Here is a 10,870-nt window from a genome sequence, read left to right as displayed (position 1 = left end):
ATAGCTTTGGGTTCTGGAAGCAGCTCCCCTCCCTCAGCCCTGCCCACCTTGTTCTGCTCTTCATGGCCCTGAGAGCCTGCTCTATCTCCTTAGGGTTCCCTATACTCTGCCCACACTGAATAGATAGCGCCTTTATTAAACTATCCTCCTACTACCAATTGGGGTGTGCCCCCCAACGCCCTGATCCCTGTCTGGACTTTGACTCACAGTGTCCTGTTCATGTTTGTTGCCCCAGGATCCAGCTCAGTCCCTTCCACACCATAGACACTGAATAAGCTCACAGATTATGGAATGATTAAACATCAGCTGGATATAGGAGTATTGAGACCTGTATGGAAAATGGATCAGAGGAGTAGCCTTCGAAATTTTTTTACCAGGTCTCATGGTAAGAAACATTTCATATTGCAATGCAGTAAACACATCATATTTATATATAACTGAACAAGAAGTTTCATGAAGTAATGCTTCTATGTGCAGTGCTCTGTGATCTTTTCTATTTAATTCTGCTCTATTTCAATTTTCAAATGAAATTCTCATTATGGTCCGCTGCATTGATTTCATGGCACGAGAAATGACTGTAACTCACAGGTTAGGAAGCACGAGCCTAGTGACCTTTAGCTTTCCCTCCAGGTTGGAGAGTCTGTGATTCTGGAAGTAGAATCTGAAGGCACAATGAATGAGGATGCAGTAATGTTGCAGTGACGATGCATTTAGTGGGAGTTGACTTTATTGCCTTGAAAAAGCAAAGAAGGCCAGGTGAGGTGGCTCATAGCTGTAGTCCCAGCACTTTGGGAAGCTGAGACAGGCAGATCACTTGAGGTCAGGAGTTCAAGACCCGCCTGGCCAACATGGCAAACCCCATCTCTACCAAAAAGACAAAAAATTAGCCAAGTGTGGTGGCACGCTCTTGTAGTCCCAGCTACTTGGGAGGCTGAAGCAGGAGAATTGCTTGAACTTGGGAGGCGGAGGCTGCAGTGAACCAAAATTGCGCCACTGCAGTCCAGCCTGGGTAACAGAGCGAGACTCTGTCTTAAAAAAAAGAAAAAAAAATAGCAAAGGAAATTGCCATTCTATCTTCAGTTTTTCATAGAACTCTTACTCAGAGTTGGCTTTGTTATAGGTTTAATCTAATTTGGGAGCGGGAGATGGGGAGATTGGAGGGTTTTTGTTTTTATTGTTTTGGGGGACAGGGTCTCGCTCTGTTGCCTAGGCTGGAGTACAGTGGTAAGATCTCTGCTCACTGCAACCTCCACCTCCCAGGTTCAAGGGATTCTCCTGCCTCAGCCTCCAGAGTAGCTGAGATTATAGGTGCCCGCCACCATACCTGGCTAATTTTTGTATTTTTAGTAGAGACGGGGTTTCACCATGTTGGCTAGGCTGGTCTCGAACTCCTGACCTGAGGTGATCCACCTGCCTCGGCCTCCCAAATTGCTGGGAATATAGGTGTGAGCCACTGTGCCTGGCCCTGGAGTTCCTGATGTCCATGAGCAATTTTAAGCATTGGGTTCATAAGCATTAGTATCCAGGAACCACAGGCCCTGAGAGCCAGCCATGCCCATGAGGGTTCAGGGTGAGCCTGACACGGAGGCTAATCTGGTGAGCTTGCCTCAGGCTTCCTGGAGCTCTTCCCTGTGTCCTTGCTGGCACCAGCAGCTTCTCTATAGCAAATACATTTCTCAGTGTCCTGGTTATGTGCAGGGCTAGACCGAATGCACAACACAGGCCCGTCTGCATCGCCAGGGCTCTGCGACCAACTTGCAGTTGGGTATTCTCTCAATGCTTCAAACTCAGCCTAAGTCTGTGATCTTGTCCACCTCAAAAACTGTAAGATTCTATTTTAAAAACTGAGTTATGTATGTTCTCTAAAATGGAATCTCCCCTCTTAATTCACTCCTTGCCATTCTCCTGGTATCTAAACAGTAAGGCTAGAAGGGTGGATGATCATAGATATTATACAGTTGTGATTCTGAATCAAATTTCCAAATGCTGCCATCATCTCCCTGCAAGGTTCCTGAGAGAAAAAAATGCAAAAAAGGTAAGCCTCAGTAGGTGGGCATATGGCCAGGTCGGGGCATTGGGCTCAAATTTGAAAGGGGAGCCCTGGCAAGCTGGGCAGACACCCTCGCTTCCTTGTTTACTCATCATCCTTCAAATTCATCTCAGCATCTACAATCTTTCAAGCATAGGAGAGAGAACAGTGAACAAAACAGAGGCCCTGTCCTCCTGAAGCTTATATTCTACTTGGGGAAACAGAAAAGAAATAAATAAAGGTATATATATACCAGCATAGGAGATGGTGGTTAGTACTGTGCAGAAATCTGCTATGGCACGTGGTGGGCAGAATGTGTGTGTGTGTGTGTGTGTGTGTGTGCACGTATTTGCTTTATTGTAGTTAGTGGTGTTAGTGAGGGCTTTTCGAGGAGTGACATTTGAACAAAGAGCTGAGTGAATTTGAGTCATGGAAATACTGACGGGAAAAGCAAAGGTGAAAAGAAGAGCATGTGCAAAGGCCTTCGGCCTCGCGCGGCGGGTGGAGGCAGGCCTCGGGCCCTATTGTCGTGGTCTGTGCAGCGTTCTTTGTCCTTCTCCCCCTCATCCCTTGCCAAACCCTGGCCACTTTTTGGACACATACTCAACAATTTTTTTAATTATTATTTTTAACTGTGGTAAAATACACGTAAATTTAACATCTTAGCCATGTTCAACTGTGCCATTTGGAAGCATTAAATATATTGATTGTTTGCAACCGTCATCATCACCATTTCCAGAATGTTCTTATAATCCCAAACCAAAACTCTGTACCCATGAAACACCAACTCCCCATTCCTTCCTCCCCTGAGCTGCTGGCAGCCACTGTTTCCTTTCTGTCTCTGTAAATGTGACTACTCCAGGTATTTCACATAAGTGGAATCGCACAGCATTTGTCTTTTTGTGAGTGGCTTATTTCGCTTAAGCATAATGTTCTCCAGGTTCATCCATGTGGTGGCATGTGCCAGAATGTCCTCCTTTTTCAATGATGAACCATGCTCCACGGCGTGGATGTGCCACGTTTAGTGTCCCGGTTCATCCTTTACCGCTGGTGGACAACGGGGTTGCTTCTGCCCTTGGCTGTTGTGGATAAGGCCGCTGTGAACACGACTGTGCAAGGACCTCTCCAAGTCTCTCTTTCTGTTCTTCTGGGGGCATTCCTAGAAGTAGATGGACAGTTTTAGCTCCCTTTTCCTTGAGTTGATCCACTATGCTTTGCACATGGCCCCTTATTAGTTATGTCACTGTTGGGGGACTGTCTTGATTGGCTCACCTGCTTTCCTCCTCTCAGCAGTAAGTTCCTGGGGGACAGGGAGCAGTGCTTGACACTGCACCCCCTCATGCCATGGATGGCGCAGTCTCTGCCCCAGTAGGGTTTATGCAGTGAGCAAGTCTGGAAAGGTCTGCTCCAGGAGGAGGGGTGGGCTGGGCTCGACAGAGCCTGCTCCTGCTTTGTATTTTTACACATTGGGCTTCTCTGATTTTGTTGGAAAGGAGACTCTGTTCCTAAAATAAAAATGGGGTTAATCCATCTCCCTGTGAGGGAAATGAAAACCCGTGGAGGCTAAATGTCCTGCCTGCTGTCCAGGTGCAGTGAGGGCTGTGGCTGGGACCAGGATCGCGGCTTCCCTGTTCTCTATCAGTGCTGATGCTGCGAACCAAGAGTCTTCTTTTGTTTTCCCTCTCACCTCTGGCTGCTTCTCCCTCTTTGCAAAGGTCAGAGCAGTGCCAAGGACAGAAGAGAGGGTAGACCCAGCCTTGGCCCTGCTAGGCTGTGCAGGCTGGCAGGTAGAGCTAGCGGGGGACACAGCCTGGCAGGTAGAGCTTGCTTTCCTGTTCATGATCTTCAACCAAGTTCAGGGAGATCTGAGTACTGAGGTCTTCAGAGCAGCTGCAGCCCAGGGTAGCTCAGGAGAACTCCTGAGTGCAGGAGTGAAGGCTGACGTTCTTCAGGCTCTGAGGTTGTCCCTCCCTGTGGAGGTGAACCGCTTCTCATCGGTGTGGACTAGACTGTGTGTATGTGTATGAGTGTGAGTGTGTGTGTGGAGGTGATACAGAAAGGCCTAAGGGGTGTGTGTGTGTTGGAGGGTGAGTGTGTGTATGAGACAGACAGAGGCAGCAGGAGAGAAAGAGAGTGTGATGTAGAGAAGCAGGCAGAACCTTCCTCATAGAGTTTTGGGGGTTACGTGATCTGAAAAGCACTTGGAACAGTACCTTGCTCCCAGCAATGGCTGTGTTGATGATTTTTATGGTTGTAGAGGCACAGACACAGAGAAAGGCAGAGAGGGAGAGGGGAGAGTGAGGAAGAAGGTGGGAGGCTGCAGGAGGGAGGAAGAACTACAGTCTGGAAACCTCAGCGATTTAACAAAAGGGTGGAATCTGGGGAGAGCTGCCTTGCCTACTCGTCTCTTATAAAGCTGATTATGCTTACTTTCCTCTCCCGTTGTATTTTAAACTTAAATAACACAGCCTCCATTGTGTAAAGCAAAATAATTTTCTGGATTCCCTGCCGTACCTCAGTACACTGTGCTTAGGTAATCCGCCTGGCAGGGGATGGACTGTGGGAGTCTGCCGAGGAGGCTGCATCCCCTCTTGCTGGTTAAGATGCTGCTGCATGCCCAGCCTTCCAGGCCTGGCTCCCCCCAGTCCCCAAGCCAGCCCTCAGTGCAAATCACTTGGGCTTCATCTTATCTTTAGCAGAACTGCTTCCCAGATGTGTAGGATTAATGGTGAATCTTATACAGCACCCCTGGACAGAGATGGGTTCTGGGTGACTCCAGGCCCTAAAAACTCTTCTGCAGTGCAGGCTAGCGGGGAGCTCTATCCCTGACCTGAGAGTTGAAGGAGCACCCCCTCCCTGCTTTGTGATGGCCCCAAAGAGACATGTGCCCTTCCCCCACCCCACATTGTCTACTTTAATTTACAGCGCAGCCATCACAGGGGGATCTTTTTGGTTAACATTTACAAAAAAGCTTTCTGTCTGGTTTCTAGATGGAGACTGACAGGAGCCCGGCTGGGGGGCCGTCCTGCAGGGCTGGCAAGCTCTGGCACTCCCGTACCCAGAACTGACTTCGTCCCTCGCAGCCATGGGGGCTGTACTAACCACACTCTTCCTCCACCTTTGCACTATGAAAAGCAAATAAGCAGACCAAAGAACTGTTTGCATTTGCCCCAGATTCTCCCTGGCTGCAGGAAGAGGTCCGAAGGGAGCATGCAGGGAGAGGGGAAGGGAGACAGCCTTCTGCAGGGAGGGCATGCTGGCTGCCTGGGCCTGGGGAGGGAGGAGGAGAGGGCTCGTCCAGCCCAGCACAGGCCTGCGGAGGGGCACTTATGAGCACAGTGCATGAAGCCTGAAGAGGTGATGGTGCTGGATACCCCCATCCCAGGCATATTCTGCATTTCAAGCAGAATAATAATAAGTAGTCTTGTTGGCTATAAAGTGGCAAGAGCTGTTCCTTAGTAAAAGAAAGACGGAGACAGAGAGAGAAGCAGACACACAGAGAGACAGAGACGGAGACAGAAGGATACACAGAGGAATGGAGAGACAGAGAGAGAAACACATACACAGATAGGCAAAGGCATAAAGAGGCCCCCAGCACCCTAGGGTTATGTTGTAGGGTGGCTTTTTTGTTGTGAAGGCTCGCAGCCTATTTTGCACGGTTGGCCGGCCTTGGCCTCCCGCCGCCGCCCCCACGCGGTCATTGCTGCCCCAGGGAAGGCTGCCTGCTGGCTTCCTCCTACCCCCTTGCCACTGGCAGCAAAAGCAAGCTGGGTTATGACATCATCGACTTTTCCCCTTCTCAGCCCCGGGGGGAGATTGGCCAGGTGGGAAAGCAGCAGGAACCTTTTCCAACACTAATAAACAATGAACTCAGGTAGCCAGCCCTGGTATTAGAAACCAGGGGAGACTCTTAATGGGTTTCACTCAGCCTGAAAGAGATCCACGTCTTTCCAAGAGCCAAGTCCCAGTCCCTTTTCAGGGCAGCTGGCCAAGCTGGGAGACTGGGAGCTGGAAAGATGTCCCCTGAAATACAGGTTTGGTGACTCTGACCGTGAATGGCCCTGATTCACAGGGAGGGTTGCTGCTCCTTTGCCTATTGGCAGCACTTGCTGAAAAATAGAAAGAAACACACAGACAGGAGCTCGGACTGTACAGGCAGGAAACAAATGAAACGTTTTCCTACTGTGTAAAAAGCCCAAGTGTTCCCATATGCAGAGCTTAGAACAATGTCACCAACCTCTCTTCTTCCTTTGTTTTTTCCAAATAACCTCCTTTAAGAGACAGCGAACGCCAGTGCTTCGGAGGTGTGTCTAATTGCAGACACTTTTTGTTCATCATCATATTGAATGTCGTTGTGTGTTCCAGCAGCCACCGACTTCCTCAGGAGGAAGATTCAATTGTGCACTAAGCGGCAGCATGAAGGGACCGGGCTAACCATGCAGGGTGCTGCGGGTCAATGGGGTGCCGCTGTGCTCCTGAATCCTTCAGGAGCCTCAGCCTGGGAACCCAGGAAGGAGTGGGGACCCAGCCCACCTGGCTTTCTGCCTCACTGACCTCCAAAGACAGGCTCGTTCACGTCACTGAGAGCCTTTCTCCTGCATGTGCCTCTTGCTCCTCGACAAGCCTATTTGTGCCTTGTCACTAGAAATGTACCTTTTTTCTCTTCTGACCTGTCCCTGACACCCCTGGCTTATCTAGTCTGAAGATAGGCTATCAAAATGGTAATAGCCAGATGAAAAACAAGGAAAAATAAGCCATTTCCTATAAGGAAGTAATACAGATTTTGGAACTGAAAAAATTTCTACTATTCTCCCAGCATCATTCCCCCGGCCCCGGGTATGCTTCTGAGAGGGTCAGAGGTGTCACACGCTGGACCCTGGGACTGGCTGAGGCAAAACTCAGCTGGAGATTTCTTTTTCTTTTCTTTTTTTCTTTTTTTTTTTAATATGGACTCTTGCTCTTGTTGCCCAGGCTGGAGTCTAGTGATGCGATATCGGCTCACTGCAACCTCTGCCTCCTGGGTTCAAACAATTCTCCAGCCTCAGCCTCCTGAGTAAGTGGGATTATAGGTGCCCACCACCATTCCTGGCTAATTGTTGTATTTTTTTTTTTAGTAGAGACAGGGTTTCACCATGTTGGCCAGGCTGTCTCGAACTCCTGACCTCAGGTGATCTGCCTGCCTCGGCCTCCCAAAGTGCTGGGATTACAGCCGTGAGCTACTGTGCTCAGCAGCACCTGGAGATTTCTTGTGAATGAAAAAGTGACTCACTAAAAGCGGGAGCTGTGATCCCCCTGCATTTCTCTGTGCACAGGCGACCTAGTGTTGGGATGGGAGCAGAAACTGGAATGCTGAGCCAACACGTGGAGGGAAGCCCCCAGCAGCCTGCATTAGACTTAGTGATTAGTGAGAGAGTTGTGAGCGCTTACTGTGCACAGCCAATGAGCTTTTGTTCCTGCAGCACAGGGCATTCTATCCTGCCTAACACTGAAACGAGCATAGTTACACTCAAGCTGTAAAGAGGAGTACATAAAAGGCCTGCATGTTCTCTTTTAGAGCCTAAAAATGCAGTAGTCTCTTCTTGGCCTTGTTCTGACTAAGCTGTTTAAAATCGGTCACCCCACCAGTCGCCATTGTATTATCTTGCTTTGTTTTTCTTCATAGTGTTTATTGATAATTTATATGCTTATTATGTCTCCTCCACTGGAATGTATGTTCCATGAAGGCCAGGACTTGTGCCTTAAAACAGAGCCTGGCACAGAATAGGCACCTAATGTATATTTTTGGAAAATGAATTGTGGGCTGAAAATTCTGAAAATAGTTAAGCACGGAATTTTCAAAAAAGTTAATAAAGGTGAAGGCCTTCCTTGCCTTTATTGAATGCTTAAAATGGATCAGTGGTGGCGTAGAGATGGAAGAAGTCACACGTAGACTCTAGCTTCAAGGGATTTCAATCTAATTGGGAAAGAAAATATAGAAACAACATAAAACAAACAGCAAATCTCTAGGTACATAAGAGTGAATTAAGTACTAAGGGTATACTTAAATTTGAAAGGGAGGAAGGGGAAGAGGCCTGTCCGGGGGTATGGCTAACCACCAGCAACTCTCTGGAGCGGACAGATTTGGCACCAGACTGAGAGCAGGGTTTTCCAATGTGAGCTTGCAGAAGAATCACCTGGAAGGCTTCGAAAACCCACACTATTGGCCCCATCTCCAGAGTTTCTGATTCACCAGATCTGGGTAACACCTGAGGATTTTATTTTAGACAGAATCTTGCTCTGTTACCCAGTGGCACTGTCATAACTCACTGCAACCTCGATCCCGGGTTCAAGCAATCCTCCCACTTCAGCCTCCCCAGTAGCTGGGATTACAGGCATGTGCCACCATGCCCGCCTAATTTTTTTTTTTTTTGAGATGGAGTTTCACTCTTGTCACCCGGGCTACAGTGCAGTGGTGCAATCTCAGCTCACTGCAACCTCTGCCTCCCGAGTTCAAGAGATTCTTTAGCCTTGCTTCCTGAGTAGCTGGGATTACAGGCATGCACCATCATGCCCCGCTAATTTTGTGTATTTAGTGGAGATGGGGTCTCACCATGTTGGCCAGGCTGGTTTCACACTCCTGACGTCAGGTGATCCACCCACCTCAGCCTCCCAAAGTGCTGGGATTACAGGTGCCTGCTACCGTGCCCAGCTTAATTTTTGTATTTTTAGTAGAGATAGGGTTTCGCCATGTTGACCAGGCTAGTCTCGAACTCCTGACCTCAGATGATCCACCTGCCTCGGCCTCCCAAAGTGCTGGGATTACAGGTCAGAGCCACCGCACCCAGCTTCACCTGTATTTTAAATTGAGTTTTATTGGGTAACAGCCGTGGTCATTCATTTACATATCGTCGAGGGCTGCTTTCAAGCTATAACAGCGGAATTGAACAGCCTCGAGACCATGTGGACTGCAAAGCCAAAAATATTTACTTGCCCTTTACAGATAAAGTTTGCTGACCCCTGGAGAGGAAGTCATGACCCATGGTTGGCAGATGGAAGCCTCAGACCTGAAGATTTCTCAAAGGGACCAGCTGCTGAGAGTGATTAATATACATTTGCAGCTTGCAGCTGAAGCCTGATGATGGCTGTAGGATAAAGGACATCACCCAGATGACATTTTGCCTCCAAAGTTCTGGGGACCAACTGTGGAAGAACTGCAGGGATATTATGTTAGAATGTTCTTGTATCTGGACAGGATGAGAACTGTCTTATAACAAAGCACAGCCCCCCCTCCATTGAGGGCATGTTTCCTGTGTGTTTAGGCACTTCCAAAGCAGGGAGCACCTTCAAGGGCACTGGCCTTCCCAGAAACAGTGTTGGACCTGTGTTGATGTCCTGGAGGGAGGGGACCTAGAAAAAGTCCTTAGCCTTCCCGTAAGGCACAATTCTTCTCCCCTACAGAGCCTTAAATACTCAAGCCAAGTAGTAAGCACTCTGTGCTCCAGTCTGTGGCTACAGACACACACAAGGCCTGGAGCAAAATCAAATAGAATGTATCATCACCGCTGAGCCCCCAGGAGCCCTGAGATGCTTCTGAACATCAAAGGAGAAGCTCTCAGAGATCAGGGTGAATGCAGTGTTAGGTGTGTGGCATTGCCTCTGGGTCCCTGCTTTGGTTTAATTAAACTAAGTCTGGTGGTAAATTGGTTCCCAAATGCTCATTGGTGGATGGACGGCATCAGAATTGTCTGAACATCTTTTGAAAAACACATATGCAAAACTCATATGCATGTATGTCTTCCTCTGAGAGTTTGATTTTCAGCTGGCTTGGGGTGGATTCCTACTTTTAAGAACTCCCCATGCCCATCCTAAGTGATTGTGACTCCCAGAAAGTGAATGCTGACAAATTGAACCTGTCAGCATGGACATTTCCTTATTAAATAAATGGACATTTATTTCACAGTCTTTCTATGGACTCAAGGTGGTGCTGAATCCACGGGCTCACCTGGCCCCCAGCTTTCTGTGCAGAATCTGCCCATGTGCCTTAAATCCCAAAAGAAGTCACTTATCATGTGCCGCTGGAGCTCTTGGTTAGCTCTGACTGAGATGGGACTTTAAATTCTCACCAGGATGCAGCTGTACTGCCTTCTGATCCCTGCTGATCTGTCCTCAACCAAGGGCTTCATTTTCTTCTGAAGAGCAGTGTTTTTTAAACTGTGGTTGAAATCTATTCATGGGTTATAAAATCAGTTGTTGAGGATGCAACCATTTTGAATTAATTTTTAATTCAAAAAATTAAATAGACTAGAAAATTTTAATGTTTAATTCAAAAATAGACTAGAAAAAAATCAGAGTGCATCATGTATAGTAGGGATAAGCGTAGTCCTTTCTGTAAAGCTTGTTTTGAAGGGTATGTTGTGCATTGGGCTGCTGTGCGTTTTTTACTATGTTTCACGGTGAAACTGCTGTCATCTCTGCAGTACAGTATAAATCAACAATGGCCCTAACTTACTTAAGGCAACTGCCATCTCTGCTTGCAGAGGATGGATGGAAAAAGTCACCAGGGAGGGTAGACTGCTATGTGCAAGTACTTCAGGGAGGCTACCTGGAAACTAATAGAAAACCAGTTTGTGGATGATTGCAGAGCCTGAGGAGAGAAATCAATCTCGGACAGTTTCATGGATGGCAGCCAACAGTCCACCACACGCAGCCCATCGCACCTGTCACCTGGGAACAAGCAGGGTCTATCTGGAACTGACTCTGGCCAGGATTTGGTTTCCCTTTCCTTGAAATGGGGATAATCACCCTCTTGACTATTGCTGTTATGAGGAAGGCCAAATTAGGGAAAAAAATTCTGTCTAATAA

The 10,870-nt window shown here is 47.9% G+C and overlaps 1 long non-coding RNA gene across 1 annotated transcript; it reads left to right on the top strand.

Annotated features, from left to right (window-relative positions):
- The first annotated feature begins 3,659 nt into the window (after positions 1-3,659).
- On the top strand, positions 3,660-9,705 carry LOC105726370 (uncharacterized). The gene is made up of 2 exons (XR_001109517.2): positions 3,660-4,044; positions 9,009-9,705. It is a non-coding gene; the product is annotated as an uncharacterized LOC105726370 (long non-coding RNA).
- The last annotated feature ends 1,165 nt before the right edge of the window (positions 9,706-10,870 follow it).

The sequence above is a fragment of the Aotus nancymaae genome, unplaced genomic scaffold, assembly GCF_030222135.1.
Source record: "Aotus nancymaae isolate 86718 unplaced genomic scaffold, 86718_ANA_hifiasm-v0.15.2.pri h1tg000009l, whole genome shotgun sequence".
Taxonomy (NCBI): Eukaryota; Metazoa; Chordata; class Mammalia; order Primates; family Aotidae; genus Aotus; species Aotus nancymaae.
The sequence above is the reverse complement of the archived record's forward strand: the minus strand, read 5'-3'. Positions and strand labels throughout refer to the sequence as shown.